The 16552-nt window shown below is 43.1% G+C and overlaps 1 pseudogene; it reads right to left on the bottom strand.

Annotated features, from left to right (window-relative positions):
• Positions 1–15870: 15870 nt before the first annotated feature.
• LOC123367704 lies at positions 15871–16012 on the bottom strand (annotated as a pseudogene).
• Between the last annotated feature and the right edge of the window lie 540 nt (positions 16013–16552).

The raw sequence follows: 16552 nt of genomic DNA on the forward strand, positions 1-16552 counted from the left end.
GTTTGGCTTTGCCTTTTTAAAGCCAGCTGTCATTGTGCTCACATCAGTGCTAGGATGCTCCAGTGATCAGCAATCTAGAAATTAACAAAAGTAAAAGCTAGTGGTAGCTTCATTTTGAACCTACCAGTAGATAATTATTAATAATTTATTTGATAACTTGTTATTTTCCCATCATACATCATAGCTGGATTTCTTATTTAAAAAATCCCTAAATACTTTGAATTTCAGTAATTGTTACCTTTGAAGACTCACTGGTGAGGTCATGTTAAGAGTTCCAATAAGCAGAAGGAAACTCTTGACTATTTGAAGTTCTTCCATGAAACCCTTTTGTCTCTGATTAGATAATAAAGTGATACTTGTCATCAAGCACAGAAGGAGGGCTGCATATTAACTACTGTACAAAGGGCATCTGTGAGAAATCAGCAGGCATTTTTAAACAGTTATGCTGGAAATAAAACAGAAGAATGAGCATTCCGTAGGAAGAATGGACACTCCAGTGAAGATGGTCAGTTCTTACAGAATTGTTCAGGCTCAATTGTTGGGGTGTGGGGCAGGGAAGGCATGACTTTTTAAAATTGGTATTGTCCTTGCCTTTTTACCAAATACTATTCAAAATTTCTACTTGTTTACAATTTTTCTGTGGGGAGAGGTGGAAAACTCAATTTGAAGCCAGTTACTTAGATAATATTCAGCTACCCATTTTTAAATTAACATACAAAAACTGAGATTGCCTGTTCCTGACCCCTCAAACGCATGATGGGGGAACCTGGATTTTCCATTTAAACTAGAATGTTCGACCTCTCTCCTTATGTACCTATAAGAACAAATCCTGATCCCAACCCCTGCAGCTTGGGTTTGGAGGGATGGGTGAAATGGATGCAGGGAGTTTATGTGGGAAACCCACCAGGAGACCACAGAAATGTGCTCTGTGAAGGCTCCCTTTATACTGAGTATGTTGTGGAGTGGGAGGTTTAGAGGTGGGTGGGAGAGTATCGAGGAAGGAGTGCAGCAGTGGAGCCATGAGTGCATAGATCCACCAGCCAGATTACACTGCTGTGGAAAGGAGGTGAAGGGGTGGTCACAGTCAGGAACTGCTGCCACTCTGTAGTCTTGGAGGTGGAGCAGGTTTTCACATTCCCCCTCCATAGGCCCCCAGCCCCCTTAGGTGGGGTGTGCACTGGAGAGAGTATTTGGCTTATATTATGGGTCTCTTCTATCCAGCTCTCCACTATCATTCGGAACAGAGAAATCTCGGATATTTGTGGAAACAGGAATAATTTTGCTCTTCTTTTGCCTTTAGGGTAAACCATGTCTTTGTGGACATTGTAGGCAAAGTCAAGTCATGTTTTTAATGGTACAGTAGATCTGAAGCAGCTATTGTAAGGGTATGTCTACACTAGCTGCCAGATTGGCATTCAGTGATCAATCCAGTGGGGGGTCGATTTATTGAGTCTAGTCTAGACGCAATAAATTGATCCCTGAGCGCTCTCCTGTCGACTCCTGTACTCCACCGCCGTGAGAGTTACAGGCGGAGTTGATGGGGGAGCGGCAGCAGTCAACTCACCGCAGTGAAGACACCACGGTGAGTAGGTTTAAGTACAGTGACTTCAGCTACGTTATTCACGTAGCTGAAGTTGTGTAACTTAGATCGATTTCTCCCCTCCCCACCCTGCTGTGTACACCAGCCTGAGTTTCAGGTATCATTCACCTTGAAGAAATACTGATTACATTTGAACCTACCTCAGTCATTACTGTAGAATACTTCTGGGAAATATACACTTTTTTCATTGTCCTGATATTCATTCCCTTTTTGACCTGTTGAGGCATGTTGAAAAGGCTTTGTACGTGCTTGGATGGCATAACCTCCGGGGCTTTTTGGAGCAACAAGACTTAGGCTGTGCAACCATTATTCATTTTAATTATTCCACAATGACATGACAGCAAATCATTTAGCCATTTTAGTCTTTAAAATCAAAGGTTGCTGTTGGGGTCACCATGTCTTTAAAAATCTGTTTACTATAAATTGCTTTTCCCAGCCTGACCAGGCTTTTCTCCAAAAGAGAGGCATGAACCAAAACCAACTTCAAATACAAATTTTTGGAAGCTTACTCTGTACTCTCCCCTCTATGTAAATCCATTAATGGTGAGAAAAGTTACTGTGCACACATGCTTGGAGGGCAGAATAGACCCTATAATTTCTGTTGGATTGGCTGTATGTATAGCTAACTGCCACAGTCATGTATTAGTTAAGTCTCTGATTATTCTATATCAATCTTTTAAACCAGATGGGTATGAGATGTGTTTAAGGGTGGCTTTTAGGTTGACAAAATTCCAATTCCATATTGCCAACAAAGGTGAAACATGTTCTTGTTTTAAAGTTTAGCTTAAACTGAGCAACTTTGTTTTTGCAAAGGGATGCTATTTTGTAGGAATTTGGATTTTAAAAGGGAGTCAATTATCTTCAACTTTTTAACTGTTGTCACTGAAAGTAAAGTTTTTACGTTGATCTTTATTGCTCTGTTTGCAATAGTGTTCTGGTTTTGACAGCGGTTTTGCATTATATTGTGACTTCTTTAACTGTGGGAGGGGGATTTGGAATGGTTGAGGTTAGATCCATGGTTTGGGGTTATTTTGTTTTAAATCTCTGTTAATTTTGGGGAGGGGGGTGTCTGTGGTTCCAAATGTGAGAGTTTAGACTTTCTCACTTACCTATTCTGTACATAGAATGCACAGCCTAAGTAGTGATTCAAATATAACATTCTGGTCCCAGTTGCTGATTTCCCCACCAGCCTCTTGTAGTCCCAACCCCACATCCTATTAGCTTCAAAACTAAACTAGTATAATACTAAGATTACAAGGAAGGCTGTAGCAGTGCTGAAGATAAAATCAAGATCTCCTAATTCCGAGTTTTAGGCCTTAGCCATAAGGCTATCTATATTTGTATTGCTTTAGTTACAGCATCATGTCTTCAAGGAATTAACATCTTGGATCTTTCTCCTACATGCTGGTCCAACATGCTTTCCTCTGAAACCTCATGCCAGCATACCTTTGTTCAGGGCCAACTCTACCCTACATAGAGAATAGGTGATTGCTAGCAACATTGAAATGTTCAGTAACCACTTGAGTTGTATCTCTGACTGCAGGCTGGTAAAGTCAGGCATTTGCCAGATTGCCTATGGCAACGGCATCCCTAGCGCTGGCAATGTGCTTCATTTCTTATTCCATTGGCTACTATGTCTTCAACGTGCTTCACCCTAACTTCTATGGTTTTAATGAAGTTTTGCATAATGAAGACAGAATAATGATGTCACATGTATAAGTTTGTCTGAGAGTGCAATATTTCTCAAGGACAGTGTTTTGCCTATTGAATCACGAACTGGGGTTTGTTTGGGAAATGTTTTAGAAAACTAAAAAAAAAAAAAAGCCGCGAGTTTGGTTGTAAAGCAGCTTGCCTGCTCTCAAATGCTGTAAATTGATATTTTCTTAGTTTTAGTTTTTTAAATGTAAGTTTTGCTACAGAGGCTTTAGTCCTGAGCTGTATATAGCATATATTTGAAATATGGATGATCAGAGATTGATTACAGGATACAGTTTACCTATAGACTACTGGTTTGGAAGCATCTCAGGTTAGTAGTAATGTAAGGTCTGCTGCTGAAATCAGTCTGTGGTCTCAGTCCAGTTTGTAAGGGGCAGGTATCCATGTCAGAACCCTCCACCACAATTTGGTACCCATACAGATTTTTAGCAGAGAGGCTGAAGATAACATGGGTATAGAGACTGCATTACTATCCTTCAGAACTGGTCCTGCCGAATTAACAGTTGAGGTACAAAGATGAAGGGTGAGAAAAGCTTGTATTGTATTGTTCTAGAGACTGACTAGAAGACTGAAGTCTCTACTGCTGTCAGTCTTGGTATCTTTTACAAGCACTAAAATTATTTAAGATCCGAGACACATACTCACTCGCTCACCTATATATTTCAATGGAAGAGCCATCTGAGGATGTCTGGCAGGACTGCACCATTAAAGCAGGAGGAATGTTGCTGACAAATTAATATCATATGCAGATTGATCATTGCTACCAGAGGTCCAACTTGAGCTGTGGAATGTTAAAATTCAAATCAGATTACACTTTTGTGCTAATGTACCTATCTTATGACCGTGTTACGTTGATTGCTGACGAACAATGACTCTGAGATGGGTTGTCTTTGACGTTTTCAACTGTAATGAACTGTTCTAGGTTCTCATGATGACCAGTGCATTTAATGGCACTCATCTCTTCAAACGTTTCTGTTGAGATGCTCATGTATGTATTGTAACGTCATCTATTTCTGAATGAGGGGGAAAGCTTTAGTGTTTGTGAGATTTTGTATGTAGTGGTTGCACTTTGTTATTAGCATGATATCGTACCTAAAGTTAGCTGGTTTTACTTACTTGGCTCTTGGTCGACTTGTTTTCAGTAGGCCAGTATCAGTTTTGTAACATTTGATTTTTAGCACTTTAACTGTGAGTGTACAAGCAGATTACCATATAGTAGATGTACATTTTGATTTTAAACCTTTTAAAATTTTTAATAAAATGACATAAAAATAGTTGTTGGTCTCTTTTTTAATAGGCTTTGATTTTATTTTTTTCAAAATTCATATAATTGTATATTTCTTTAAAAACACATTTTGCAGCCATTAAATTTCATCCTATTACTATTACTCCAGTTTACAAAGTCATCTAGATCTTCCTGTATGATATCCTGGTCCTTCTCTGTATTGGCAATACCTCCCAGCTTTGTGTCATCCGCAAACTTTTTATTAGCACATTCCCACTTTTTGTGCCAAGGTCAGTAATAAAAACATTAAATAAGATTGATCCCAAAACCGATCCCTGAGGAACTCCACTAGTAACCTCCCTCCAGCCTGACAGTTCACCTTTCAGTACTATCCATTGTAGTGTCCCCTTTAACCAGTTCCTTATCCACCTTTCAGTTTTCATATTGATCCCCATCTTTTTCAATTTAACTAATAATTCCCCATGTGGCACCATATCAAATGCCTTACAGAAATCGAGGTAAATTAGATCCACTGCATTTCCTTTGTCTAAAAAAAATCTGTTACCTACTCAAAGAAGATCAGGTTGGTTTGGCACGATCTACCTTTTGTAAAACCATGTTGTATTTTGTCCCAATTACCATTGACCTCAATGTCCTTAACTACTTTCTCCTTCAAAATTTTTTCTAAGACCTTACATACTACAGATGTCAAACTAACAGGTCTGTAGTTACCCAGATCACTTGTTTTTTCCTTTCTTAAAAATAGGAACTATGTTAGAAATTCTCCAGTCATACGGTACAATCCCTGAGTTTACAGATTCATTAAAAATTCTTGCTAATGGGCTTGCAATTTTATGTGCCAGTTCCTTTAATATTCTTGGATGAAGATTATCTGGGCCCCCCGATTTAGTCCCATTAAGCTGTTCGAGTTTGGCTTCTACCTCGGATGTGGTAATATCTACCTCCATATCCTCATTCCCATTTGTCATCCTATCATTATCCCAAAGCTCCTCATTAAAGACTGAGGCAAAGTATTTGTTTAGCTATTGGGCCATGCCTAGATTATCCTTAACCTCCACTCCATCCTCGGTGTTTAGCGGTCCCACTTCTTCTTTCTTTGTTTTCTTCTTATTTATATGGCTATAGAACCTTTTACTATTGGGTTTTAATTCCCTTTGCAAGGTCCAACTCTACATGGCTTTTAGCCTTTCTCACTTTACCCCTACATGATCTGACCTCAATAAGGTAGCTTTCCTTGCTAATCCCGCCCATCTTCCACTCCCTGTAGGCTTTCTGCTTTTTCTTAATCACCTCTCTGAGATGCTTGCTCATCCAGCTTGGTTTACAACTCCTGCCTATGAATATTTTCCCATTTCTTGGATCCACAAGTTCTTCAGTCCAATCCACTTCCCTAACTAATTTCCTTAATTTGTTAGTTAGCCCTTTTGAAGTAAAAAACCCTAGTCCCAGATCTATTTTTGTTTATCCTTCCATTTAGTTTAAACTGAATTAGCTCATGATCGCTCGAACCAAGGTTGTCCCCTACAACCATTTCTTCTATGATGTCCTCGCTACTCACCAAAACCAAATCTAAAATGGCATCCCCTCTTGTTAGTTCAGCAACTACTTGGTGAAGGAATCCATCAGCTATCACAATCCCTTCTCACAAAAGCTTACTACAACTGGGAGGAGGTACCTGTAGAGTTCAGGACCAGGAGGCTTTAGTCCCATTTTCTGATCCCAAAGAAGAAAGAGTTGGTGGCCTTCCCTGGACCTTTGATGTCTCAACATCTTCGTCCACCATTTCAAATTCAAGAAGATGACTCGAGTCTTAGATCCTCAGGACTGATTCTTGGCTCTTTAACCTGAAAGACTATGTGTGTTCTTTGCTGGTAGAGTTAAGTGTCATAGAGGTTATCTAAGTGGGTCTCCAGCTATAAAAGGACACGTTATGAGTTAGCTAGGGTAGAGACACCTAACCATAATAGAGCTCAGTCCACTCAGGGCCGGTGCAAGGAAGTTTTGCGCCCTAGGCGAAACTTCCACCTTGTGACCGCCCCCCCAGCCGTGTGGCAGCTCCCCCCCTGCCCTGAGGCACCCCACCCCCCCGTGGCAGTTCCCCCTCCCCCGGGGAGCCATGCAGCCCCTCCCCACCTCTGCTCCGTGTCCTCCCTGAGCACGCCGCCCCCGCTCTAATTCTCCTCCCCTCCCAGGTTTGCGGCACCAAACAGCTGATTGGCACTGCAAGCCTGGGAGGTGGTAGAAGTGGAGCAGCGACCGCGCGCTCAGGGAGGAACTGCTGTTTAAAAAAAAAAAAAATTGGGGGCACCACTTTTTGGCACCGCCTAGTTCACCTTAATGGTAGCACCAGCCCTGAGTCCACTAGTGCTCAAGTAGCCTTTGCTGAATGGTTGGGGACTATCCCTACAGCTGAAGTGTGTAGAGTTGCTATGTGGAGTTTGACCAGCATATTTACAAGACACTAATCCTTGCTTGAGGCTTCTAGATCAGAAGCAGGTTTGTCCTGCTACGATTATTTAAGCAGGACTCCTGTTACCCACCTCCAAACAACTAGACAACTGCTTGTTAATCCCCAGGCTGTGTGGACAAGCACTCGAAGAAGGAATGGTTACTTATCCCACAGTAACTAACTGTGGTTCTTCAAGATGTGTTGTCTACACAAATTTCATGTCCCATCCTCCTTCCCCACTACTGCAGAGTCCTACTCCTAAGGAAATCTGTACTGGCAATGGAACTGAGACAGAGTTGGGCTCACTCCACCATTTATGCCTTCAGGTGAAGGGGGCCAGGCACTTGGGGTGTAGGCACTGTGGCAGAGCTCTGACCTTGCTCCTGTGGGTCCTGTGCTTCTAGGTGGTTTACGCTAGCCTCAGTGGCTCACTGTGACCCTCCACGTAGCCCATCTCTCTCTAGGGCCAGGGTTACAGTTTACTGAGCCCTTTGTATCATAGGCTGCAAGGAGGTTGGTAAGAGAACTCCCACAGTCTCTGTTGTCCCTGGGAGCTTATTTCAGAACAGTTCAGCCTCCTGTCCTTACAGGGGCCTGCCTTCCCCTCCCAGGAGATGTTCCTGTAGTGGTGGGTTGGGGGGAACCCGGGCCCCCCCTCTACTCTGGGTTCCGGCCCAGGGACCCTAATGGTAGCAGCTGTTGGCAGCCGACCTTTCACTGCCAGAGTTGCTACATTTCCCTGGGCCACTTCCCCACAGCTCTCCTGCTTCTCCCTTCTTCACCCTTACCTTAGGGCTCCCTTAACGATGGTTTGAGGGTGTCTTCATTAACCAGCCCTTCAGCCTCACTTCCTCTCCTCTGGCTCCCTGGCTCTCTCCTGCCTGACCGGAGTGAGCCCTTTTTACAGTATCAGCAAGGGCCTTAATTAGTCAGGTGGTCACATTAACTTAATGGCCTCACCTGACTCTTTGCAGGTTATTTAGAGTCAGGTGTTCTCATTAGCCTGGAGCAGCCCCTGCTCTGGTCAGTCAGGGAACAGAAAACTGTTAATCCAGTGGCCAGTATATCTGCCTTCTGCTATTCTGCTGTACCCAACTGGCCTGGGTCTATCACAGCACAGTCTCAATGGACACTGCTGCTCAAAAGACTCTGATCTTGTGTGCATGGGGCATGTGCGCATTAAGGGTGGAATCTGTGTAGCCAGCACCTCTGGACGAACCACAGTTACTGTAGGGTAAGTAACCGTTCTTGTCTGTTGCTTGTTACTTTCCTGTTCATCTTCTATTATAGCATTTGATTTATGGTTAAGACTGATCTTAATGCAGTTTCTGTGTCTGTGCATACTTGCCAGCTGTTCCATATACCCACATCCCACTAGCAAAGCCCTGACAGTCATGTTTTTATTCTCAAACACTGGCCTACACCCCTCCATTATGGAATGCAATCTTCATGTTCAGCTCATCAAAGAGAAGCTGGTATCTCCCCCCCACCCCCAGTTTTGCTTTGCAGTCTGCACTTTCTGCCAGGGCCTTTCCTTGACACTCCCCGGTTATTGAATCTCATTCATCACTTTTCCTAAAACCATCTGGTGCATTTAAAAGCATCCCCACATATCTGTTGACATAAAAGTGTTTCAGTGGAGTTAGTTAATTGGTTGGCCTGTACATCTGTGGGCATGGGAGCCTGGACAGCTGGACGGAGTCAGACCTAGAAAAGGTGAAGGGATCATAATGGTCTAAGATTGAGGTGTTTAGAATGCCAAATGGGCTGACATTTTCTTCCCAACATACTATGACACAATGGCCTATTTTGGTGTTTTTTGAAAAGAGCAATGTTCTTTATTAAGAGATTTTTCCCCTTCAAGGTACTGCTTTGATCAGAAAAGTGATTATGAAAAAATGGTGCCACCTTTCTCAACAGCTGACCTTCAGAGTCCAATCTATTGGCATCTGTGTAAAAAGTAACCATTTGAAACTTTTGACTTGTGTTAGCTCTCCTGAGCCAAGGCAGCTACAGAAGAGTGAGCTGGATTCTATCCTGTCTCACTCAACAACAGTATTATTCAGTAGGTTCTGATTTCAGGCCTAAATTCTATCCACAGTTACACCTGTGTAAGCTCAATAAAGACAAAGGGGTTTAGTGTTGTAAGTTGTTGTGATTTTATTGCATGGCTTGCAATAGTTGGTGTTTTTCTTATAGCCATGGCTCCTGGAGCCATGTACTTACCTGAGAATCTCAGCTTTCATTAAAATTAAAAAAAAAAAAAAAAGAAATAAGTAGCCCTTATGGTTGCAGAGAAGGTGGAAAAATGAGACCTAAGTGTACAGTAAAAGCTCTAAAAAACAGAACACAAATAGAACACAAAACATTTTTTTTTTAAATCTCCTGATTTTTAAGCCAATCTCATGGTTTTTGGCTGCCTGACTCTTGATTTTCCTAATGCTTGGGGTTAGCAATACTGGGGGTTACACAGGTGTTATTGAGCACAGAAATTGAGCTGAAGTGTCTTTATTTCCGGAGAAGGATTATGACCCAGAAATTATCCAGTTTGAATTTCAGATCCAAGAGAGGTGGGTGGCAGCTAGAAAAAAAAGTCTTTGCATGTAATCTAAGTAAATTTGAGCTGGAATCAGAGAAAAATGAATATGGAACCCCACTGTGCTATTTTATTTTTGGGGGAGAATCACTCTTAGCGTGAATTCTTAGCTCTTTGGTGCTTAGAATCTTAACTATTTTGAAGTGTTTTGTCTTGGCATACAAAAGGCAATCTTTGTTTTCCCTGTGGTGGGCTTTTTAAGCTATTTTGTTTGACACAATTGTATTATTTTCTCTGTCTCCCAATCGCATTGGCACACTCGTACTGCAATCAGCTTCTGTCTTTTCAAGAGTGCTTAAAAATCCCTTACGGCGTTGAATTGCAAAATAGTGCAGATAGAGATCCCACCTGGAAGCTATCAGAAATAACGAGCCCTGACATAACTTTAAAAAAATTCTTCCAATGCTTTCAGAATCCTCAAATCTGGTCTTTAGAAACACTGCAATCAGATAGAGCGTGTTCTGCCAAAATACATAAAACATCCGCCTGGTTTATAGAAAATTAGATTAGACAAAAATAACTTGGCTTCTTATTTCTTTTGAAAGTGTCTGAAAATGCAGCTGTCATGTCACACTGTTCTTGCTTTCATAAGTTCTTCATTTGTGAATAGGGTGATGAAAGAGAACGTAAGAACTACCATGCTGGGTCACGCCAATGGTCCATCTAGCCAGCAGCCTGTCTCTGACAGTGGCCAGTAACAGAGCTTGGGGGGCGGGAGCGGTGTACAGAACAGGTCAGTTAGAGTGAGCTACTCAGCACAGGCACTTTTATTTTTCCCTGTGGGTGCTCCTCCCCTGAGGCCTCATCCTCACTCTGCCTCTTCCCACTCCTGCTCTGCCCCCACCTTCAAGGCCCCTGCCCGCCCACCACTTGCTGCTCTCCGCCCTCCCCTGAGTACCTCCCGCCAAACAGCTGATCAGTGGCCTTGCCAAACAGCTGTGGCTGGTGGGTGCTCAGCACCCACCATTTTTTTTTTCATGGGTGCCTAAGCCCTGGAGCACACATGGAGTCGACGCCTATGCTACCCAGTCTTCCCCACCCAGCTTCTGGCAGTCAGAGGTTCAGGGTGGCCCCAAGCCATAGGGTTGCAGTGCTGACTATCTAGGCTAATGGCCACTGATGGCGCTATCCTCCGTTATCTTATTTAGTTCTTTTCTTGAACCCTGTTATACTTTTGGCCATTGCAACATTCCATGGCAACAAGTTTCACAGGTTAATTGTTCACTGTGTGAAAAAGTACTTCATCTTGTTTGTCTTAAACCTGCTGCCTATTAATTTCATTGGGTGACTCCTGGGTTTTATATTGTGGGAAAGGGTAAATAACAGTCTTTCCCCCCCGCCCCCAGTCATGATTTTATAGACCTCTGTCAACCACCCCTTAGTCGTCTCTTTTCTAATCTGAACCGTCCCAGTCTTTTTAATCTCTCCTCGTATGGAAGCCGTTCTATACCCTTGATCATCTTTGTTGCCATTCTCTGAACCTTTTTCACTCCACCATATCCTTTGAGATGGGGCAACAAAAACTGGACAACAGTATTCAAGGTCTGGGGACACCACAGATTCCTATAGTGGCATTGTGATATCTACTGTTGTTATCTATCCCTTTCGTAATAGTTCCTAACATTCCGTTAGAGCTTTGTGTTTTGTCATTCACATGCCATCTATTATTTCAACAAGTGGACTGGCTGCTTTTCCCATCTTAGGCCACATGCAATGAGTTTGGGGGGTTCACTATTGTTTTTAAAGAGAGGGCCTGTCCCATTTGGGGATGGGATCTACAGCAAGCCAGCCCAACCCCTTAATGGGACAACATGGGAAAGATTTACTTTTCCAGTCTCGTTCTGCAGGAGCTATCACAGGGTATGAGACGCTTCCATGAACACCTAAAAGAATTAGGATAGTAGACATTAGTGATGGGAAGTGACCTGTTCCAATACACCACCGTCCGCATACCCGTGATTGAATAATATGCTTTGGGACTGGCAACTTAACACTGACTGTAGCTGAGACAAAACAATATTTTAATTTCATTTTATCTAGACAGTGCCCTTTTAAATACATCTTCAATGAGCCCTCTCTCCAGAAAGGACACTCGAGCTCTCCTAGGGGGACCTGATCTGCTGGACAGCCCAACAAAACACTCCTCACAGCTGTTAAACCCCAGCAGCAAGCAGCCTCGCGTGATTGACTGGATGTTGCTTGGTGAACGAAGAGTTAAGGTTTGTCTTAGGTCTCCTTTAATTGTAGAGCAAAATTAATTAATCCTGCCAAACTCTATTAGTGTATGAGCCGGGTGAAGCGAAACAGCAGTAATTGAAGTGACATTTTTGCTAAGGCAGCCTGTTGAACTGTGATAGATTAGCAGTAAAGAAACCAGGAGGTGATGAGATTTCAGTGATTAACAGGTGTTGCATTAGCACTGATTCTGTCCTGGGAGTATTCACTGGTCAGCCATGCACACATAAAACACATGCAGAAAAAACATTAGACACAAACCAGAAGGTCACATTTGCTTTTCAAGCATGTGACTATCTCTCATCAGCTGCTGTGGGAGTCCCGGATAAATAATATCTTGCTCTGTTCCGGGAGACGTCTGCACAACCCAGGGTGCCCTTTACGACCTTTTATTCTGGAAATGGTTAAAATGGACATTCATGCAACAGTAGGGCTGAGGAAATAAGTAAATTCCAATGTTAGTTTCTACAGAAACATTTACCCAGCTACATGACCCATCCTGTGTGTGTTGTGGTAGAAGCACGCTTGATAACACTAACTTCAATCCTGCAAACAGACCCCACCACTCCTGGAGCCTCAGTGGGGCTGCTAGAGTGGATCTGATTGCAGGCTCATGGCCTCAGTTAGGAGAACAGGAATAGAAAGGAAAATGCTACATCGGTGCACTGCATCTCAGTTACCATTGGAACGCTGGCTTCTCGACTCTTCTGTATTAACTTAGTTTTTTTGTATTTAATTTGCCCTCACCATCTTCCAAGAAAGGAAATAAAAAGGGAGAAGGCAGGCCATGAGCAGGACGAATTGCCTTTGTGCTACAAACTCTGTCTGTTTGCCTCCTTCAAGCACTGGGCAGTGCTAGTTAGTAAGTTACATTTTAACAATGCGCTTCATTTGAGAATCTCAAAGGCTTTTGTAAGCACAAATTAAATTAAGCAAACACACAACACCAAGTAGGGAAGGTATTAAATCCATCAGGACAAGAACCATGTCGTCATAGGTGTTTGTACAGCACCTAGCACCATGGGACCCTGATCCTAACTGGGGTCTCCAGGCACTACTTTAATATAAATATGAATTATCCCTATTCCGTATATGAAGAAACAGAGCGCCAAGGTGGTGTCAGAGCTGGGAATAGAATCCACGTATCCTGACTTCCTGTCCTGTGCTTCAGCCACAAAAACATCCTTCCTCCTAGGTAGGTAGCAATATGTCCCTTCTATTCCACCCTACTTGGCTCCTCACGAGTGCTGGGTCACTTTGATATTACTGTATAATGGTCTGACCAGCATTCTGTGATAGTAGACGGCATGAGCAGATAGGAACATGGTTTTTAAGGTCTCCTTTGAGAGCCCCCACACATGCTAAACTGCACAGAACTTTGCTGTGAGGAAGATGAAAGGCTGAGTCGATCCTGCCCAGACTCAAAGCCGTCGTTCCAGGGACTCTACCCACAGGCATTTCATTCTAAGGCTTAGGCCAAGGGTCGGCAACCTTTCAGAAGTGGTGTGCCGCGTCTTTATTTATTCACTCTGATTTAAGGTTGTGTGTGCTGGTAATACATTTTAATGTTTTTAGAAGGTCTCTTTCTATAAGTCTATAATATATAACTAAACTATTGTTGTATGTAAAGTAAATAAGGTTTTTTAAATGTTTAAGAAGTGTCATTTAAAATTAAATTAAAATGCAGAGCCCACCGGCCCGGTGGCTAGGACCCGGGCAGTATGAGTGCCACTGAAAATCACCTTGCGTGTCGCCTTCGGCACCTGTGCCATAGGTTGCCTACCCCTAGCGTAGGCTATTAAGCCATCTCCTCAGGCTCTGAGCAGCGGTCTGAAGCGCAGAGGCATGGACTAATCCAAGATTAAGAAATGCAACCAAAGATTTAATGACTACAGCATCGGGAGAGGAGGGGATGGGAGGATTGAAAGCTTGTTCTTTAAATAAAACTCAAAGCCTTGCATCCTAATCTTCCATCCTATCAACCCCACTATATCCATTATGGATTAAGCAAAAAGGACTGGTGTTAAACTAGTTCTACTGTATGTAACCCTTTTTGTCAGCATGAGTGTTACCCAGCATTTCTGGGATCACTAAATACCTTCCCTGGATGCCAGGAATGGACAATGCTTCCCCCATTGAGTCTCTATGAAACAAGGAAAACTGTTAGGAGAAAAGAATCCGGCATCAATTTGGGCAGATGCCGCAATGCTATCTATATGAATGATAAACAGAATACTCCCATGCGGTATGGCCATAGTCCATTAACTCAGTTCTCTAGCTGCCAGATCTCCCTTCCCCACATCACTTTCCCCTTCCCCATCTACTAACCCCACTCATGGTTTGGTGTAATTGGGTAGCACGATCCCGGAGTCCGGAGGTGCACTCAGGCAGAGCTGGCTCCAGTCCCTTCGAAATGCTGCCTGGTCCTGTTCTGAGACTTCACCACCTAACCCAGCTATAGTGATTTCAAAAGGGGCCTCACCGGCGTTCACTCAAGTGTGCTGCTGCCGCAAACAATTGTCTGTGTTGCATCCTGTTGAGAAATTACCTCTGCATCCCCATCAAAGCGTCCTCCCAATAGCACAGGGTCCTCAGTAACGGTGCCTTCAGACTTGCATCTGAAGAAGTGGGTATTCACCCACGAAAGCTCATGCTGCAAAACGTCTGTTAGTCTATAAGGTGCCACAGGATTCTTTGGTGCCTATCTTTTACATAGTGCTTTTCTTCAGCAGATGTCAGAGTGTTTTACAAGAGGTGAGTGTGATGCTGTATGGAATATGTGAGACGTTTTATGATATTGATACCAATATTCTAAAATGGCAATAAATCTTGCCAGATATGCCATGTAAGGTATCAGTGAAACAAGTTATAAGTTGATAAATATGATGATCACATTTATATGTAAGTATCATCTTTGCATTGTGAGTTATAAATGTGTGGTATATTTGTATATCAAACTTGTCTTGTGTTTCTGGGTGGCACCCCCAGACAGATTGTCTTCAGCACTATCCAGCTTGCCTGATGGCCTATCAAAAGCAATCAGCTATACAATGAACCCATTGAGAGAAGGCAGGGGTTATACCTATGAGTCAGCAGGACATGTAGGGACATGCCGGTGGACAGGGGAGTCTGCTTTTCCATGCCCATGTGCTGAGAGTTTGTATTTAGGACAAAGGAAGAACAAGCCACATGGCACAGGTTATAAAAAGGCAGCTGCATCTTCTCCATTTTGTCTTTAATCCTGCTTCTTACCTCTGGAGCAACTTGTCTACAAACGAAAGTATTGAACAAAGGACTGAATGACCCATCTAAGCTTTGGATGTGTTCCAGAGGGACTTTCAAGCCAGCAAACTCACCAATGCTGCTAAGAACTTGATATATGGACTCTGAAGTCTTATATATGTATCTGGCTGCTTTGATCAGTTCACAACTCTTGTCCTTTCCATTTCTTTTTCTTTCTTTTTTCTTTTCAATAAACCTTTAGTTTTAGATAACAAAGGACTGGCTGGCAGCGTGGTATTTGGGGTAAGATCCAAACTAATATTGATCTGGTAACGTGGCTGACCCTTTGGGGTCAGAAGAACATTTTATATAGTGAACAGAGTTGTTAATAGCTTCTCACTTTACAGGACCTATGTACTGATTGGGAGCCAGAGAACTGGAATGCAATAAAGGGGGCTGTGTGATTCCCTTTATCAGCTTCTTGATAACCAGCCTGGGGGATCAGGAGCACAGTTTGTGTCTGGTTGATGAATCTAACTACAGTGTTAACCTCCAGTATGGGAGAATCTGCTCTCCTCTTTCCAGCCTGCCCTAGCTTTTGCATTTCCAGTGAGGGCTACCCTAGGCATCCCAGGCCACAGTAAGCATCATTATTCCCATTTTACAGATGGGGAAACTGAGGCAGGGAGAAAGTAAGTGACTTCCTCAAGGTCACTGAGCTGGTGAGTGGCCAAACTGGGAATAAAACCAGAGCATCTGATTCTCAGTCCAGGGCTCTATCCACTAGACCACACCACTCCCCAAGCCAGGGCAAAGTCTGAACACGTTCCCCCATTACCACAAATTATGCAGATAAGTTTACTGTTTTTGCGGAAATTGCAGGGGTCAGCACAGCTGGTGTACAACGGATGAGCCTCACCCAGAAAAACCCACTTTGCCAACAAGCATAACACAACCCTTGAACAGAATGCTTGTCACCAAAGAGGAGCCCTTTTCTTCTCCTGGTTCACTTCCACCACCCAACTGATTCTGAGTGAGTTTGGAGTTATGGTGACTTCCAGAATGTCACCGCAGGAATTCTGGGCACAAACCTTATGTATGTGAAGCAGTTCTGTGGCCATTCTTCCCACATTTACCAATAGATGGGGACAGAGAACTCCTTACTCTCTAGAGCTTCTACCCATAGGACTTACATGGATACCCTGTCTCAGTCCTTTCTCCTTGGTCAACTTCAAAGGTCCCATTAACTTGAATGGCAGCTAGATCAGGCCCTGCAACTTCGGGCATGTTTGTGTCTGATTTTAAAATGTCATTCCTTAGAGCAGTCTTCTGCTGACGGATGGGAATTCCCCTGGCAGAGCTGTTTTAAATTCCTTTACGAAAGGAAATGGATTATTACAGACTTCTGCTTTTTCGTTTTGTTTTTTTCAAGTCAAAACTGCCTTCTGGATCATCTCACAACAGTGTCTGGTGAATGTGCTTCTACTT

The sequence above is a fragment of the Mauremys mutica genome, chromosome 3 (assembly GCF_020497125.1).
Source record: "Mauremys mutica isolate MM-2020 ecotype Southern chromosome 3, ASM2049712v1, whole genome shotgun sequence".
In the NCBI taxonomy this organism is placed as follows: domain Eukaryota; kingdom Metazoa; phylum Chordata; order Testudines; family Geoemydidae; genus Mauremys; species Mauremys mutica.